Source organism: Rhodnius prolixus, unplaced genomic scaffold, assembly GCF_049639745.1.
Source record: "Rhodnius prolixus isolate KJV_2025 unplaced genomic scaffold, Rpr scaffold_3, whole genome shotgun sequence".
Lineage (NCBI taxonomy): Eukaryota > Metazoa > Arthropoda > Insecta > Hemiptera > Reduviidae > Rhodnius > Rhodnius prolixus.
In genome coordinates this window covers 41,728,601-41,748,344 of record NW_027411603.1, presented here as the reverse complement: position 1 = coordinate 41,748,344, position 19,744 = coordinate 41,728,601, and the positions used below count along the sequence as shown (strand labels likewise).

At 33.3% G+C, this 19,744-nt stretch overlaps 1 long non-coding RNA gene across 3 annotated transcripts in view; it reads right to left on the bottom strand.

Moving 5' to 3' along the window:
- Window positions 1-11,056, bottom strand: part of LOC141452794 (uncharacterized) — a 42,635-nt gene extending 31,579 nt beyond the window's left edge. For all 3 annotated transcript variants that reach the window (XR_012457625.1, XR_012457623.1, XR_012457624.1), the window contains exons 1-4: window positions 10,832-11,056; window positions 10,338-10,515; window positions 2,049-2,108; window positions 376-503 (exon numbers count right to left, since the gene is read on the bottom strand). This is a non-coding gene — a long non-coding RNA (uncharacterized lncRNA). The remainder of the gene's footprint in view (window positions 1-375; window positions 504-2,048; window positions 2,109-10,337; window positions 10,516-10,831) is intronic.
- Between the last annotated feature and the right edge of the window lie 8,688 nt (window positions 11,057-19,744).

Genomic DNA, 19,744 nt, shown 5'->3' with positions numbered 1-19,744 from the left:
GAGCGTATTCATTAACAGATAAAAGAATTAACTAAGAATCAAAACAGAAGATTCAGCCATAATTTGTGCTGCTCTAGATCCCTTTAGTTCTTACAGAAGCATGCAGAATCACAACTACAAGTTAAAAATAACAAATTGCTTTACCAAAAAGAGGTTAAAAATAATTGGGATCAAGTGCCAGAATTTTACCTTCACACTCCGCAAAATTACTCTTCCTTCTCAGTATTACAACCAGACTCCCCTTCCAACCTCCAATGTCAAGCACTTCCTTGGGTTGTACTTTAGACATCAGACTTACCTGTGATCTTCTTAAAAAGCAAATTCCTAGACAAACGTTCCGATCTGTTATTACTTATTATGTCGATTTAGACTTACAGCTTTGAACTGTGTGGTCAGACAAGCGTTCCAACTTCCACTGCATCAAATTGCATCATTAATCCTCAACTCTCCGCATATTTGTCAGCGCTTCGTTCTTTGTATTATATCACACCATTCATGAGGACCTGAAAATGTCTGATTCTCTCAGAATTAAATAAACTTTATTAAATTAATAAATAAATAAAGTTTATTTAATAATTAAACGATTCTTCAATACTTGCCCACGCTCCCAAACCATCTTGTCCGTGGCCACTAATCCTACACTCTACCTGACAAACCTCCTACACGGCTCAAATACCAGCGGCCACGAGACTTCCTCTTCAGCGCTTATGCCAGTGACAATGAGTGACTAGATAATTATGAGATCTACCTCTGGGTCTTTTTCAATTAAATGAGTTTATTAGCGCCCAAAGTTTTGTCAATGCATTGCCAGTCTCCAGACCTCTCTCGTGACAGTCAACACTCTCCATCACAGGATAGAAAGCTGAAAGAAGCTACTAAGAAGAGAAAATCTAAAGGGTCAGCAATATATATATTATTATTAAGACGATTATTGCTCATTATTATACTGACAGATGGAAAATTAATGCCGGTGTTAATTCCTATAACAATTTTTTAAAAAACATATTTTGAACACGATAAAGTCACCCTTCAAGACCCAATTAATAAAAAAAGTAAATTAAAACAGGATCTAAAAGAAGTTGGCCGTAAAAAAGATGCAAGAAATAATCCTGCATTTGATACTATATAATGTGCGTAAAATCTTGGTGCCATCAACTCACGAGTTTTCATAATTCTACAACCAAATTTACAACTAAGAGCAAAATTTTGGTGCCCAGAAGCCATAAAACATGTTGCTGAATCAACAAATTGATAATCTTTCAACAAAGTAACCCCCAGAATAATATATAACTAATACTACAGTTTGTAAACACTATAGCTTATGTACATATATATAACTACATTCAATGAGTGGGGAAGTTATCATTTATCATATATGTATATGTTTTTATGTTGGACCCTGTATAGCCTTTATTTGCGGATCGTCAGTTTCATAAATGCACACGATTTACATTGCAAATTTCTAATGTAACCAGAGAACGATGAAATAATGTCTCCCGCCCGTTGATGACACTTCCTGCTTTGTTTGCAATTAATGAATACAAACGTGTGCAACACCAAACCACCTCCCACATTATAAAACAAACATCGTCATTTCACCATCTATCACTACTAAAACCCTATGAAATTCACTATAGTTGACAAAACAAAATGTGATGTTCACTTCCAAACTCAAAACAGTAATGTTTTCAATAATTACTGTTTAATTTAACTTTTTACCCATTTATTAAAATTCCTTTCAAACAACCTGACTGGAAAACTCATTAATTCTGCGAAAACAATGCAACTTTTCTGGCCTGTAGAGGTCGAACTAAAAACAGAAATTTCAAATTTGATATTTAGTTTAGGTTCCACCATCGGACCCGACAATAAGCTTTTAAACAAATAAGCTAACCCCAAATGTGCTATTTTCAGAATCGACTTCAAATATTTTTTAAAAAGTCAGATCCTACTTCAGATTTTTTTATTATTATTAATTAGGCGTATTGATACCATACATACAGAAAAACATTTATTGGAAACATTTTAAACAAACTTTGTATACTCACTGCAGACTTACAAGGACTTAGTGATACAGCTGTGCATGAAGTAGATGTTTTCACAGGCACCTAAAAATAAAGAATAAGTTTTCTAAATACTTAGCGTTGATAATTGACAGAAACGGATAATTCAGATTGAATTAGTTGAGGAATAAATAGAATAAAGGATAAATTTACTATTGAAGAGTTTAATGAAGCTCTAACACTAAATTAAGAACTAGAGGTAATTTCAATAACTTGGTATACATCGTAATAATCGGCAAGTACCATACCATAATGTGATGAAGCATGATAGAATACACAAAGACAATAGAACAAGAACCTCTCGGACCCTAAAATTATTGACTAAAATTATCAACCGTTAATAAAGGAACGGATTTGACAGAGTAACTGAGTAAATTCAACTGTTAGTACGAAGTAGAACTGTTGGAATGAGGCAGTCATGATTTGACATCCTATACTCTAGTGGTAGGCCAGCTGGAATTGTTCAAGTTTACTTGTTTTTTTAATCCTTACTCACTTAAACAGTGTAAGTAGCTTTACGACTAAATTTTGAATTACTTAATTCTGGGATTATCTTCTCTGACAATGAAAAGAAAAAATGCAATCCTCTATATGGATTCCTAAGAAGGGATGAAATTTCTTTATGGTATTTTTTTTAAACTTAATATTTTACTATGACTAATAATTTTCTAGGCAGTTTCTAAGCAGATTTGTAGGCCTTTCTATTATTCGTTTTTGTTTCTCAGAAAATATAGTGCATTTTGGGGTGAACTTTAAGATCAGCAAAATCTTCAACTGTAAGATTTTACACTGGAGAACTCGAACAATGAAAGAGTCGACTATCTCAAGAACTAATTTTAAGTTGTTTGACGGTTTCAAGCCTATTTCAGTTAAATAAATTAAAGGAAGATATTTAAATTGATGATATTTATTTTAAGGCAAGATGTGTAAATATAATTTTTTAGGCCTCGAAAGAGGGAACTCGCCCAGGTTCTCTGGGATTCTAGAAAGAGGGAAGAGATAAGTATAAATACTTTCCGGAGTCAATATGCGACTCCCCTTCAACTCACTCCCCAGATATTCTGAGGATAGGCTCTACCACACTAAAAGAATCTAGGTGACTTCTTCTGATATCCCCATAACATAGTAACTACCCAGAGCCCCCCCTAAGAAAGTTCCAAGAAGAGCGAAGTAGCTATATTCCGAGAATAGCCCAATTTAATTGAAAGAATGAGCGCTCATCCTGAAAGAGGAATATTATGCTCTATCCCTGATGATTCCCCACGTTCTCTGGGGAAGTTCTAGAACTAAAGGGGAGCAGGCGGTCAGGGATTACCGCTCTCTGTAACTCTCCCCTCCCAAGTCATTTTCACATATTTTGAGAATGGGCGGGTTCTAAGAAGAGGATTTTCAGTTCTAACAATTGATGTAATTACCCAGACACTCGCACTCTAAAAATATTTTACGAGAGAATAGAATAAAAAGGAGAATTGAGAAAAAATAAGATGATAAAGTAGGGAATATATCTACAGCATTATACAGCTCTATCATTTTTATACCTTCAAGGTATATTTTTCCATAACCTGATTTCCTATGAATATACAATTTTGAAAAAACTGGTACATTTATGGAATATCAAAAATTTACATTTAACCTAATCATAAGTAACTAAAAAATTATTTAACCTTTATCTAATATTACTAATAAATAATTACATTTAAAATGTCCTTAAAATGTGAAGAGCTAAATGATAAAAAGTAAAATATAAATTTTAAATTTATTGTTAGGATATAAAGTAATCACAGACTTGCCAAACAAAATTATTACCTCCAGCTGTATTTTTTGTATTCATGTTTTTATTCAAACTGTATTTAAATTTATTTTATCGAACGAATATTATGGAAGTATAGTATCCAACAAAAGGAAGGAGAATTTAATTCTGTTCTATTCTTCAATAACTTTTTTTCAGTTAAGCCATAAAGAAATAAATTTTATTAAGAAACATTATTTATGCGTATAAAATAGGATTCCGCGTATGAGAAGCCATAATCAATTTTAATAACTATATTATACAATCAAAATTAATTACAACTGCAACCAATAAAATTAGTGTTTAGTTTAAATTAACTGAAACTCCTACACAAGCAGAAAATTGCGTAGTAAACCAGAGTCGCCGCACTTAACAACTATGAGGTGGAAACTGTGGTGTTTAGTTAAGTGTAATGATTTTATGCATAGGGAAATAATCAACAAAAACTTATTAAAGTGTATAATTATTCAACAGTATGGTATTGTTTGTATTGATTTACTGGATATATTCAAACTTTTTTTGTTGTTTCTATTTTTCACTGGAGCAATTTTGTGAATTTTTTGCTAATTTTGCACATGAATATAACAGGAAAAATCTATTTTTCATAATCACTCAACTTTCAGTACTCTTCCACTTTTTCTAGTCTTTGAGTTTTTTACTTTTTGTTTTTCTGTAGATATTGAAATCGAAAAGTTTTTCAATTTTGAGTTTTACCGAAAATATCTGCTTAAAGTCCCTTAAGTAGGTAAACATGTTTTTCCTTAAAAATTGATCTCTCTCTTTGTGTCTGTAACTCTGAAGCAAAAAAGCGCAGTATGTTGAATTTTATATTTCACTTAAGAGGAAAACAGAGGAGTCACTATAAGGTTTTAGTCGAAATTTATGAACTGGAAGTACCACTTTGATTTGTTTTCAGTTTTTTTTTTTTCAATTTTCTTGTTTTTAAGGTTTCTGCGTTTTTTTAAACTTCCTGAACCAATTGTGTGTGGGCAGAACTATAACTTTTACGTGAAACATTATTCCTGGTAAATTTATTTAAGAGCAAAACTGAAAGACTTCCCTCTGAAATGCCACATTTGTATATTTATTGCCTTGTCAACTGTAAAATTTTATAAATGCTACATACTTTTTTTTCTATACTGAGCAGTTCTATCTCTTGTGTATTATTAAAGGGCACTTAATGTGTTTCTGAAGTCTAGTTAAAGAAAATTGCTCAGCCGGAATTACCTCTTCATTGAATGGATTAGTTACTTTAAGTGGTTACTGTGGATTTATACTTTTCAATAACCTTCCAACACAACACTATCCGAAGAGCAATTGAGTGCCTTGCAAGGAAAAACAAAAACAAAAAAAAAAGCGAGATATCAATGGAGTAAGGCAGTAGGAAGAGTTTTCTAAATAAGAAAGCAGCCCAAAGTTGATGTTTGTTTCGTAAACATAACCAGACTTATGGTAAAATATTTTTATTTTACATCGGGAGAATTTTAAGAATTTGTTCGAAACAGATAATAACGCTTCCTACATACCTGTAACTATAGATCAAATAATAAATATCAAATAATAGAGGTCTAGTTACCCAAAAAAGCAAACGTTTTGTAGCAATATTTTAAACTAATTTAGCAAGTTGTTAACTTTTATAAGCTAAGTTTGTGTAATTAATTTTTGTAAAAATTACTCTTAAAACTCGAAATAAGTACCAACCTAGACTCGAACAAATTAACCTGAAATCAAAATCAAGTACAACCAACACTCAAAAGTTCTTTAATACCCTAATTAACCCAAGTTTACCCGAAGTTGTCTAACATCAAAAACCTCATTGCTAAAAATTTGAATAAATCTACACCTATTACGCTTTTATTTTTTTAAAAAACAACGCTGCGCACTAGTTGTAACCCTAAAATCCCACAATTCGTTTCTTAATGTATGTAATCCATTTTAGACATCCATCCGTTATGAGTTGTTCTCATTATTTATCTTTTCTTAGAAATAACGCACTACCAGTTAACTAAAAATAAACGAACTTAAAACAGAGGGCAGCTTAGAAAGATATTTTGTTCATTAAGTTAATCCAGAGATAATGAGTCAGACTTTAAGTTCACTAATGAAGTCAGTGTTGTAAATAAAGATTTATCTAATGTTTTCATAATTTAAGCTTATTAGAAGTAATGATACAGGTTCTTAGTTCTTGTCAAAATCAATCTTAAAGCCTTTCTTCAAAAATCTCTTCTAAGAAGCCAACTTTCATAGTTCTTAATGTTGGGCCGGAGATAAAGCTATGAATGTACAAAACAAACTAAATTGTGTAACATACTACAAAGACCGATCTGAGCTTATGGAGCCGAACTGTGGGGCTTCGCGATACTCTCCAACTTTCAAAGAATCCAACCCTTGCAACAAAAAGACCATCATATTGTCAATGCGCTTCTACAATTTAACTTTAAATCTATTATACGAAAAAATCCATTCTCGCTTGTGTAAATTTCCAATATAACCTTGCAGCCATTCCCAATCCCACTGGTTAAGTCCTATCTACGACCATCCTTCCCGACAATCCTCGACATAGTCCAAACCGACCTCCTAAACACCTCCCGATTCTTAACCTGGAAGTTCCAGCCCAAGCTGGCTTCTCTCAACAAGTCTATCTGATTGTAGAACAGTCAGTATGTGAAGGTTGTGAATAAATAAAAAAAAATAAATAAAGGAAGGTTCCTTTCTTGCTATTATTGTTTACAATAATTAAAAAAGAACAATGTTATTAGAGCAGTAGGTGTGGTTGTAGTGAAGGTTTAGACCATTTAGCTATCATTCAAAGCCAGCGGTGAACAGTGCTGTGGCGGTTATTTTCAGAGGGTGGGAATTGTTCAGTTAGAACCATGTACAGTTAACGTCTGGGCAATTCGTGGGCTTCCACAGGGATCGTTGGATATTGTAAAGTCTTTCTCTCTCTCTCGTTTAAATTGGTTCTGCCATTCTAGCTGCATACTCATTTATGCATTAGCAGTTACCATTTGTTTTTATTGATATAACCGTCAAGTGTACTACTGGCTGGAATATTGTATATAAGCTTGTGTTAATTTTGATTTTATGGTTTCTAATAATTTTATAATTGGAATTTTGTTCAGTTTAATCCAGTTATTAAAAATCATATATTTGCAGGAAGCGTCAAACGTTCAAAATGTATTTAGTAGAAGCAGTGCAAAGTGGACGCGCCTTTAGGGGGAAAAAATGTTGACAACCGAATTATTTAAACTGTTGAATAAGGATAATTTTTCATTTGTTTCAAACCTATTATACTCAACTCTGCTAATTTTTCCAATATTATTAGTCTTCTTATCTGATCTTTGATACTATTCGTGTATGTTTCTGTTACGGTAAACTGAAAATACGTAAAAGCATAATAAATTTGTCGATAACAGTATAATTTTACCCGTTTGGCCGGAAATTGTAAGTTTATTGAATCAATTATGTTTTCACTAAACATACATTTACCAGAGTACAAAAACATTGCGTAGTATCTTAGAAAATGTGAATTTACATTTACCTGGAATTGTGATCATATATCTACGAAAATTTGAGTTAAATATAAATGGTGGAGAAGAAAATGTTAATTAAAAAATCTTTTTACAAAATTTAATATTTTTGTATTAATCAAATAACTCTTCATGAATCTTTCACTACTATGACCTATACTTAGCAAGGGTGCAGAGACTGGCCTGTCTGATGATCACGGGGGCCTTTAGTAGTACCCCTACTGCAGCGCTGGAGGTACTGCTGGGGTTGGCTCCGCTTCAATATGTTATTCAGGCGGAGGCAAGGGCCAGTGCCTACAGAATGGCGAGCAATGGTCAATGGAGGCGTATCAGCTCTTGCATTGGCCATATGAGTATTTCAGATAAGGTCGACCCTGGGCCGGTTATTGACATGGCAGGGGACAGTATCTGTCCTAAATACAGTTTCGAGACTGCTTTTCAGGTGTGTATTAAACCGAGGACTGAATGGAAGGTGAACTGGACGGACCAGTACCGGAAGGGAGGCATTTGGTTTACCGATGGCTCCAAGATGGACTGTGGGACTGGGTCTGGAGTGTATGGGGTTAAGCCCGAGGTACTCATTGAGAGATCTCTTGGGAGATACGCCACAGTCTTCCAGGCCGAGGTTTTTGCTATTAAAATATGTGCTGAGGAAAACATGCGGATGGAACCTAGAAATAGGGAGATTCGTATCTTTTCGGACAGCCAGGCTGCACTGAAGGCTCTCGTATCCTTCAGAATGACCTCTTCCCTGGTTTGGGAATGTAGGAAGGCCCTAGAACTACTGGCGCGGCACAACAAAGTTCGGTTGGAATGGGTGCCGGGTCATGTGGGTATTGAAGGGAATGAAAAAGCTGATTATCTGGCCAGGAATGGAGCTAACACTCCTTTCATTGGTCCAGAGCCTGTCCTGGGGGTCACCAGGGGTTCGATCCGTGCGGCTCTCAGAGATTGGATCTGGAGGGAGCACGAAAAGAACTGGGTGATGAGTCCTGGGGTTAAACACAGCAAGACCTTGATGCCTTGGCTGTGTAAGCAAAGATCCAAAGAGACCCTGTGTTTGGGCAGAAATCAGATTACTCTGATTACAGGCCTATTCACGGGGCACGGTAGGTTTAAGAAGCATCTGCGCAAGGTGGGGCTTATCAGCTCGGAGCCGTTGTGCAGATTATGTCAGGACGGCCTCTCACCTGTTGTTCGATTGCGTTGCAATCGAACGTTTGCGCTATGAAACCTTTGGAACGTTGAGGCCGAAGGAGATAGTAGCGCAAAAAGAACTAGTAGGGAAGGTCCTCAACCTCTTTAGGAGGGGAGGGTTCGCTTACTAGAACTAAGAAGGGGTTGGCACAAAATGTCTTTTGTGGCTGCGGTGCCATGGGGCTAGGTCCCGTCCGTCTACTATCTTATCTTATCTTATCTTATGATCTATACTTAATTGAAAAAATACTATAATGCCATCAGTTCGAAAAATTAACAGTTTATCTTTGCCTATATCGTTTCAAACAAGGTTAGTTCGAAGGAGTTTTAAACACTTTTTTCGCTCAGCTTGTAACACCTTCATTAATATCTGTTCTCATGTAGAATTATTCAAACAAAGGTTTAATTTATTTTAATTTGCAAAGAGCTGATTTAACATAACTTATTTCTTATGATCGCAGAGCCCCTCAATTCCATTAAAATATGATTGCGTCATACACAAATATAACGATCAGAAAGCACGAGATTTAAACATACTTTAAACCGCGCTTTCATTTTGTTGGTTTTCAAGTTAGACCACAACTTTGGAAAATGCATATTTACCAAGCACTGTTGGTAAAAGTAAATATGATCATAACTTAATGCGTTGTTTCTACATTTACCTAATATGATCGCCCATGTATACATTTTCCGGTATATCTGTACATATTCCTTTCAATGTATATTTACCGAAACCTACACACATGTATATCTCATGGCCACTAATTTAACCTGATGCTCAGGAGTGTCTAGATCTGGTTCTGCGTGCAAGAATTTAAAAGTAATTGAAATGGCTAACGATTAACCAATGTGGTCTCTATCTCGTCGTTCTGTGGTTTAGAGAGAGAGAGAGAGAGAAGTATTTAGGGTGCTGTGCGTGTAGCAGCAATGTAAGAAGGGAGAGTTTGCAGAGGTCCTTAGGTCTGACCTGTGTTTATTACCTACAACAATGTCTTCAACAGTCAGTACATGTAATGAAAATAGTAATAATGACTATCAAGCAGCAAGAAGGTACGAGAAAATTTTAAAAACTCAAAAACCAATTCTACACAAGGTATCTGAACACGTGAACTACGTTAAGCACATACGACCCCAGGATGTATATGGTTCAGTTTGTTCGGAATGGAATGGTTTTTACTGAAATATTACTTATGAGCGAAATTAGTAAAGTTATTTTATCTTTTCTTTAGAAATGAACAAAATGGATGTATGCTTATTATTCTAAAAATAAATTCCTACTATACAGAAATTTAAGAGTCAGTTCAGCCTTTCATCAGGTGAAATAAGCAGCTGCAAGACTTTGATAGCGCCCCAGGTTTACTCTTCTTTCAAGTGCCGAAATTTTTGGTAGATAAGACTTCGAAATTTCGAAATGAAATTGAAATTATACTGAATTGAATCTCTTTTTATTCTCTCTCACTTTTTTTTCGTTCCAGGCGCATCAATATCTGAGGATATTGGCGCTCAAAGCTTTTTTCAATGCACTGTTTTTTTTTTTTTTTGGTTGCAGACATGTCCATCACTAGATAGAGAGCTGCAAAAAGGTACTATAAAGAGGAATTTTAAGGTCCAACACCTGGATTCGAACCCAGGACCTCCTCGTGGAAATCCATTAACCACCTAGCGCTAACCCTTATTTTCAAATTATGCACATTTACGATTTTGTTTTTTGATTAATTTACAAATTAATAAAAATCATTAAAACATTCAAAAACATACCTACTTTAACCAGTTTTATTAGGAAAAACTGGCCTTCAATATAGAATATTTCCTTTCAGTATTTATTTTTTCCTCTTTCCTAATCTAATCTGTTAAGTCTTGTTGAAATCCTGATTTTCCTCCAGAGAAATTCGTCATTACGTAATGGTTGAATGTGCAGGAAAATGAAAGCTGATAACTGCGGCATAAAAGAAAAAAGTAAAGATAGCGATGCTCTGTTCAAGCTGTTTTTTTTTTATATATATAATCTTTTAAAATGAAAAAGTGAAGTAAAACTTATAAAGTCTGATTAATGAAATGCTAATTTTCAGTGAGTAATTGATGTGCTAGAGCTTGTGTCGGAAGACAGGGCCAGGGCCTGTAGATAGTTGGCAGAGGTCCTGTATCAATCCTTCCAGCATTTTAAGGTGAGAAAAGCATTCTATGAACTTATTCATTTATTTTTTTGTTGCATATTGTCTCTTAAATAAGAGTTAAATGAATAAAACACTCACCTTGCTGTTTTGAATGTCGTCAAATTTGATGTTCTTATGACGAAAGTATTTTAATTATTTTTATTACTAATGCAAAAGATAATTATCTCAACCTGATAATTTGATTTTGCAAACCGAGAAATTACCAATACCTTCAATCTAGTACGAACAATCTGTACTGTTTTATTATAACACTCAATTCAAAAACTTAAAACCATACGAGTAAGAAGCTTGGAAAGACGCCATCACTAAATTTGTGCCCATTTAAGGACAGAAAATCCTGTCTGGTCTCCTTAAAGGTGCCATCTATAGGCACAATTCATAAGCTCTTATGTAAATACAGGTGTAAAGATTTGAAATCATTTTTGTTCAAAAAATAGCTATCGCAGTTTTACTTATGTTTTTGAAAGCTTAGTAATTTGGGAAATAAGTTAATAGCAATCTGTGTGTAAGTTCTGAAACACCTGTTGCTTGCACTATTTGCACTGACACCGAGTCATTAAATTTTTTGGCCCGCGAGTTTCATCATAATTTTACAAAATTTGTTTATTACCTCCAAATGGAACTGATTGACTTACAATGTAATAATGAACCAAAATATATTTTTCGAAGCATCAGAATCAAAAAATAAAAAAATTTTAATTTGAGAAATCTGGCACAAAAAGTTGTGAGCGCATTTGGATCAACTTACACCTGAGAATCGTTTTTTTGGGAAAATAAAATTTACCAAACAAAGTTACACTGCGAACTGAAAATATGTACATTTATAGTACTCATGTTCCTCTAAAATTGTGCACAATTGCAGTTTTGTAGCTGCATTTATGAAGGAGATAAAAAGTGACAAATGTTGGGAGCTTTTCGATTTCTTCATATTTCGAATTGCTGTATCACCTGTCCTATTAGTGTAAACCAGGGGTGACCAGACCACGGCCCGCAGGCTTTTAATGAATTTCCAAAGATCATTTGGGTTAGCCACCCTTGTTTTAAACTATGAAAGTAAATGCAATTTTACTGCAGATGGTAAATTGCAATAACACTCAGTTCTTGAATAGAGATGGTTTTGCACTAATTGAGACATATAATGAAGAATTATAAATCATCTTTTTTAAGAAATAACATATTTTAATTAGTTTTTGTACTGGTTTAAAGTATGGGGCATAAATAATTTGTTTTTATTGACTAGATTCAAAGAAAATTAAGCTTGCTAAATAGTCTATAATCCAAGAAGACAAGGACTATTCTCTGTGGTTCAATAATGTTAGGATTATTAAATAGTATCAGTGGTATTTAAAAAAAAAAACTATAATTTTTAACAAACTTCAAAATCACTTAATTCGTAGGACAGAGTGAGAGAGGGTGAGAATTAGTTGGTCTTAATTTGATAAAGTTATGATGGCTTAGTCCCTTGGGTTAATGAAATAATTTGAACTTTGTTAGACATACTTAAGCCAGCAGTATGAAGCCTCAAGCATGTAACTCAAGAACTTGTGAAGTGGAAATTTCAGTTATAACATAAACCCAGTTACTAACTCTGCAATTTTCTGCATCAATCGCGGATTTAATCCTAAGTCCAACATTCCGTGAGGCTTTAGAAAACTATCGCGTGAATGTCTTACCAGCCTCAGGAAATCATGGTAAAAAAATAAATGAGTTTTTAATAATGAGGCCATATTTCTGAGTTTATCCTCTGCAAAGAGGAGAAAACCTCTTCAATCAGAAAATAAGTCCTTTTTTTTTTAATTTGAATGAAGTTTCAAGAGCATTAAAAATCCACCCAAGGTAAAAGAGTGAATTACTCATCATATTTTAATAAAATAATTTCCGTATTTTTACCAAAAGTGGCTTTAAACCCTCGACAAGAATATTTGTTAATACTTAAAAACTTAACGATACTGCATCACAGCATTAACATTTTTGCTACATCATTTAGGTATATTTTATTTAATACTATAAGCTCATTAATATGGATATTATAGTAATTGTTCATTAATCTTCTTTCTTTGTACATACGTTCTACTTTATTTTTTTAGAAATGTGTAAGGGAAATTTGAGTTTAAAAAATTGGGCTTATTACTTTATTTTTTGATTCTTAACTTTCACAACTTAGTGAACTGAACAAAATTCTTTGGAAAATCTTCTGCTAAAAATACGAGTATGATATCTTAACAGAGAAAGTTTTCTCTACATGACCTTATTCTCCCTTCCCGGAAAATGACACTCCATGCAAAACATATACCATGCTGACTAATTCTTGAACCCTGACTCATCCATTAAATAATCTCTATCTAAACTGACCAATTGGATTTACCCGTTAACATCACATAATTTATACCTATTTATTCCTTAATTTGTCAAAATTTTCGGAAATAATGTGGCTTATGATTCTTTTTGTACAATAATTTCTTTATGTAGTGAATTGTCAAACTTCTTTTATCAAAGTGATGTTAGTTACTTTTTTGATCAGAAAGTAATAAAAGTTACTGGTTTTGAATGTTTTAAGCATAATCTACTTTTGATTAGTCCATCTACATCCACTTCTATTAAACATGCTAATTTTGTAGGGGAGATACTAGTTTACATGTTGATTAGGTTTTTAAAGTCTTCAAAAACAAAAGTGATGCGCATCATGGCCAAAGCAGACAAAGTGGGCTCTTTGTAGTCAACCATTCCAACAGTGCATGAATCGCATGAATGAACCAGAGCGATGTTTATCCTGTTATATGTGAAATAATTTTCAGTAAACAAGTCTTTTCAATAAGCTGGACAGCAAGGAAATTAACGGATTAAGGGATATGAACACACTGGTTATGTGTGTTAAGGTCATGAACCGTACTGATTGGAAAAATAAAATAAAAAATGCAGACATTATGTCCGCATATATTTATAACAAAGTACGGGAGGAATACATAACATTATTCGTTAAGGAAAAATTGAAATTTGAAGAGACTTTGTGATATGTTTTTAGAATGACTGTGTATTTTTGGGTGCTACCACTATATTGAAGTCAATTGTTATTACTAACAATTATCATTTTCTCAAAATTGAATTTTACGAACTTTATCTAGAAAAAGTTTTTATTAAAAAAAAAGAAGAGTTTTTCCGAGGAGCAAATTTGCAAAGGAACTTTTCAGCTTCAAAGATAATTCTATGCCGTTATTCTTTTGGTCTAGAACTTTTCTCTCTCTATCTGTAATTCAGCGAAAAATAGATTATAATGGATACAAGCGTAAGATAAATTTTTGAAGACCAGAGAGGTGTAGAAAAAAATTGTTGCCATTTTCACCCGCTTTTACAACAGCTCATTTTAATCCTTTACTCCTCATTCATCAGAGTGAAATTAACTCTCTGCTGAACTTCATTGATCAAGTACCTTTATTGTTTCATTCATCAGTTGTGTCAGTTAGTGTACCTGTTGTGCTTTTGTGTTGCCATTTTTTATACCGCTTTCCTTCCCTACTTGAGAAAATAAATGATTTTATTTTCAGAATCTCTCCTTCTCTCTCTCTTTCTCTCTTCCACTCCTCTGTACTCTTCTAGAGAACATCTAGGTAAATACCAGAGTTTATATTAACTAAACAACAAATATTGGCAACTTCTTATACCGTGTTTTCTAGCCCTTTATTTTCTAAATAAACAATACTTAATTGAAAGTTAGAGATAGAAATGCTTTAAAGTGAACAATAGAACAAATAGTAGAAAATCCCTCTCTTTTTTTTTCTCTGTTTCTATCTCTTTCAATAAACATATATAAATAATTTAGTCGCTTGTCGGTATCTCTAGAGAGGCTGCATGTTTGAGGCTGCTTCTTTGTCGAATGGAACTCCAAACACAAACTCTACTATTTTACGAGTTAGATTAACTTCTTGTCACTACGGTAACGCATACTTTACAGTATTTCGTGCGTATTCATATACACAACGTGTGAGTGTGTTTGTTTATCCAACTTTATCCTTTGTACATACCAAAAGTTCTAACTGAAATTCTAATGTTTTGGCCAAAATATGTTAATTTAATTTATTCAATTAAGTAAACCTAGCTAGGATACATAAAGTTGATGAAATTTAAGTTTTTGTTTTGTATTTTTCAAATTTGCCACTTGAAATTTAAAAATAATACTGAAATACCAAATTTGTTTGTCAGAAGCAGCATAATTTTTAAAGGGTTCAATCAAGATAAAAAACGAATTTACCCCTCAATAATTTTAGTTTATATCTTCACCCAGATGTTTAGTTAGTTTTAAAGCGATATTGCATGATGTTCTTTTGTAGTTTTTACCATTTTTCATTTGAAAGCTCAATTGATTTCCAATTTCCATTTTCACAATTTTATTCATAAAGTGTAAATTTATAAAATTTCTTCTAGCTTAAAACTTTTACTAAATGTTAGTTGGTTTCAATATAGTTTCTCAATCTTTATGTAGTACATAACAAATGTAAGGATCTCCTCTAATAGTCAAGATGATTTATGTAGAATGAATGTCTGTAGGGGACTGTGGCATCGAACAGTGAGGTTCAAACAAATCTTAAGTCCTTGCAGTCTGAAATTCTTCTTTCCATAGTTAACACACTTTTCAATAATGTCACTAATCAAATCATTCACAAAGACTTGAACATTCCTTTCGTCACTCAAGTTGCTGTGGTACCACAGTATGTACAGTTCGTTCTCATTACAAGCTAATCACTAGAGAAGTAATGTAGTCTCACATGAGATAGAATTAATAAAAAAAACACGAGACAAACTGCTAGATCTGAATTACAAACTTTGCATCTCTGATGAAGTGTAAAGTTGTTCTCTATTCATAGCAAATAGAAAACGTCTTCTATTTTTTTTTTTTTTTTTTTTTGGCCGATACTCTATTTTAAAAAATTTAAGACTTTTATTTTGTTGAAGATATTTTCCCAGAAACAGAAACGATATGTTATCTAAGTGGTAGCAATTACTGAGTAGGCTAATTTTTCTTTTAAAAAGCTATGTACGGAATTGTTTTGGTTTTCCACTTAAATTTTTAATTAATATTTTTATATTTTATCTGGCAGACGGCAATAAGCCGTGCCAGTTTTGACTTAATGTATCTCTTTATTAATTTATCTCAATTATAAAATAATGTACTTTCATTCATTCGTTTACAGGTTGCTCATGTTCTTCGACAAGTACCGATCCATCTCAACTATATCTAATTATTTCACTGGTACAACACCCATGTTCCAGGGCTCTACCAGATACACTCCTCCAAGTCTTCTTAAATACAACATCCTCGTAATCTCCTTTCCGAGTACGAAAGTCATTAGAAGTGAATTGTTGTTAGAGTAACTGGATAACTATAACTACTCCACTCATGAGTGTGTCATGGACATTGAATGCTATACCTATTGCTTATAGCGCTTATTGTCACGAAATAATAATTTAAAAAAGTGTATATTTGTAATGAAATAAACAAAATGGTCGCAGTACTTCTTCAAAGAAATATGTTGAGTCCGAAGCTGATGGTTTGTAAAATCATGATACTTTCTACTCGAGACATCTTGATTATTGCGAGTTCCAAAAACTATATATACTACTAAATTAATACCTTATCCGTCAGTCAAATAAGTAATTATGGATTAATTTTCTTTATTAATAAGGGTTGCAGTCAATGCAAAGTTATTTAGATGTACCTAAATAAATGCCTTTTTATGTAACTTATGAAGTATTTAAAGTATTTTAACATTAAAATCCATCCAAACACATTCATAAACCCTATTTAATTCATAAAACAAAAAATAATTGTGTAAAAAAGTAAACTTAAATATCGATTCATTTGGCGAGAAGGACTTTAGGTATTTCCATTTAATAATTTAGGGTGAGCAATTGTCAATAACCTATTGATTATCACTGTTGGTTTCGCTACAACCCCGTGTTATATCATCAGAGCAAGTTTACATAAGGCTTGGAAATTAACGTTCTTAAAATTAGAGTTGATTTAAATTTAAATTAGTTGCACTTTGGAATTATATTGAAAATATAGAGAGATTGACTAAACCATTTAAAAAGTGCTTAAAATAAAAAAAATGCCACCACTTGCCCTGCTGTGTACACATTCCTCCTCTGGCTTAAATATTAACACACTGAAGCAGAAATCCTAATAATTTCCGTCCAAGTAGACGAGAACTCCTTTTTTCTCCATTAAATTTCCAATCGAAATTTCTATCTTTCCAGTTAAACTTATTTTTTCTTTTATTACGCACTTATAACTTCAAATTTGGGCTTCCCACTGTGTACAATCCACGTTTGGTTTAGTATTTATACTATAAAGTAGAAATCTCAATCCTTCAGTCAAACATCATGAGAACTCCTCGTTTTTCCATCGCAAATTCTAATTAGAGGCTACCCTACAATCCAACTTTGACTTAGTTGTTAGTAGACTGAAGAAGAAATCAAATAATGTTTTCAAAATAAGTCAAGAATTACATATATTTCCAATTATTTTGTGACTTGGACGATACAAACCGAGAATTTGTAGCAGAGTATTTGAAATTGCAAAATTAAGGCCAAATTAAGGAGCTCCCGTCTAGTCTGACAGGAAATTCTGAGATTTCGGCTTCATTGTATTAATGACTAAGTCAAAAGAAAATTGAACTTACAGGGTAGCCCACAGTTTGAAGTTATGATTGCAGAATTAATAGAAAAATTGAGAATTCTCGTGTAGTTTGAATGAAAAGGTTGATATTTCTTTCTTCATTTTGTTTCATTCTATTGTTTAAAAGTAGAAAAAAAAATCTTTTTTTCCACTCATTTTTGAGACGTAATTTGAAATTTAGGTTACCCTTTGTGTACATCCCACCTCTGGATTAGTTATTAATTCACTGAAGTCGAAATCTCAAACATCCAGTTGCACTGGATGAGAATTCCTTATTTTTCCATTAATTTTGCAATCGTAACTCAAAAATTTAGGGTTTCGTGTGTACACATTCCCCACCTGTACCTTAATTATTAGTTCACTGAAACAGAAATACTAATATTTCAGTCTAACTAGACGAGAATTCGTTATTTTTCCTTTTATTTGGCAACCTTAACTTCATTTTCGGAGTAGAATCCAATTCACTCCTGAATTTCGAATTACCTTTACAAATTATTTGGAAAAATAAGTGCCTAATCCTTGTCTAGTTTTGAATTGATGTATTTGATTTCGGTTTCAGTATGTTAATAATTAAGCCTATGGTAGATTATACACGTAGGGTTCACCGAATTAGAAGTTACGATTGCAAAATTAATGGAAAAATAAGGAATTCTTGTCTAATTTTACTATAAAGATCAATGTTTCTGCTTTATACTTTTAATAACTTAAGACAAAGATGGATTGTACATACAGAGTAGCCTTAATTTAGAATTAGCATTGCAAAATTAATGGTAAAATGTACAATTCTCATGTAGTTATGAACAAAAGAATGAGATTTCTGCTTTAGCAATTAATAACGTAAGTCAAAAGCGGATTTAACCGACAGATTAGACAAAATTTGGAATTACCATCGCAAAATTAATAGAAAAATAAGTAATTCTGTCTAGTTTAGTGGATAGATTAAGATTTCTGTTTTATAGAATTGATGACTAAGCCACAGGTGGATTGTGTAAACAGGGTATTCTGAATTTGAAGTTACGATTGCAGAATTAATGAGAAAATAAAGAATTTTCGTCCAGATTGACTGGAAGAATTGTGTTTTCTTTCTTCGTTCTTCTGCAATCTTTTTCCTTCGTTTCTTCAGACATAATTTGAATTCGCCTATCCTGTTTATACAATCCACCTCTGGCTTAATTATCAATACACTGAAGTAGAATTCATTATATTTCTGGTCAAACTAGACGAGAATTCCTTATTTTTCCATTTATTTTGCAATTATAACTCAAAATTCAGTCTACCTTTTGGTAAAAAAAAACCCTCAAAATTCCGGGCAGGCTTCAGGTTTTTTCTCAGCGGCCCAATCATACAAACGAGAATATCTACAAGATCTACAATTGATAGAAGAAAGTTCCTTCAGCGCAGTGCAGGATACCTTACATTAGATAAGCAAAATGTGTTGCTAGCCCCAGTAGCGAAAACCTGGAGGCTGTTCCAAGCACTGCCTTTAATTCTAAGACCGGCTCCAGGATTTTTTTGGTCCTTGGGCGTCAGAGTCTCTGCAGGTGGAGCAATTAGATTAAAAATTATGCAGTAAATAAAGCAATTTAAATAAACTGGCCATACCTCCAGGTGCTGTTCTAAAGATTAGCGGTCATTTTCTTTGGCAGTCCTTCTGTTTAAATGCATGTAGCTCGTACTTTATTGATTCAACTGTTTGATTTGCTTTAATCGCTTCTTCTTGGTCATCCACTCAGGGGGGAGCAGTGCCGGGGGCACCTAGAAGCGATGTGGGCCCTGGCATATGCCCGGATAAGCCGGGGGCTGACGCCGGCACTGTTTCCTACTACCACGTCTCTTGCAAGCTCTGTGCTGAAGATGCAAATTACGGAATACATATACATCCTATTGGGTTCTGCTATCAAATCTAGCACCGCTTTTTCCAGCGGTCTTTCTAAGCTTTTTAAAGCCTTCTACTTTAAGATTTCCAAGGAGGAAATGTACCTTCAGTCAAATCAAATAGTTTGAATTATAATTAGTGTGTGCAAAATAGCCATTGGGTTGCGATAGTGGTAGGTTTCGGAATCCCACGAAACCTATCAATCGATTATGTTTTTCGATTAAACTCTGTTCTTTATTTTTTTAAAAATTTTAGTTACAGTACCATTGGTGGGAACAATTATTTATTTAAATATAAACAAAAAAATGTTAAATTAAAATAGTTTAAAAACAATTTATAAAAAAAAATCATTCTGGAAGTGCAAGTGTTGTTTGTTTGTTCCGTTAAGACGCATGCGCTCCCCACTTCGAGTGAACAGTTTGAATCTAAACCGCCTCAAACT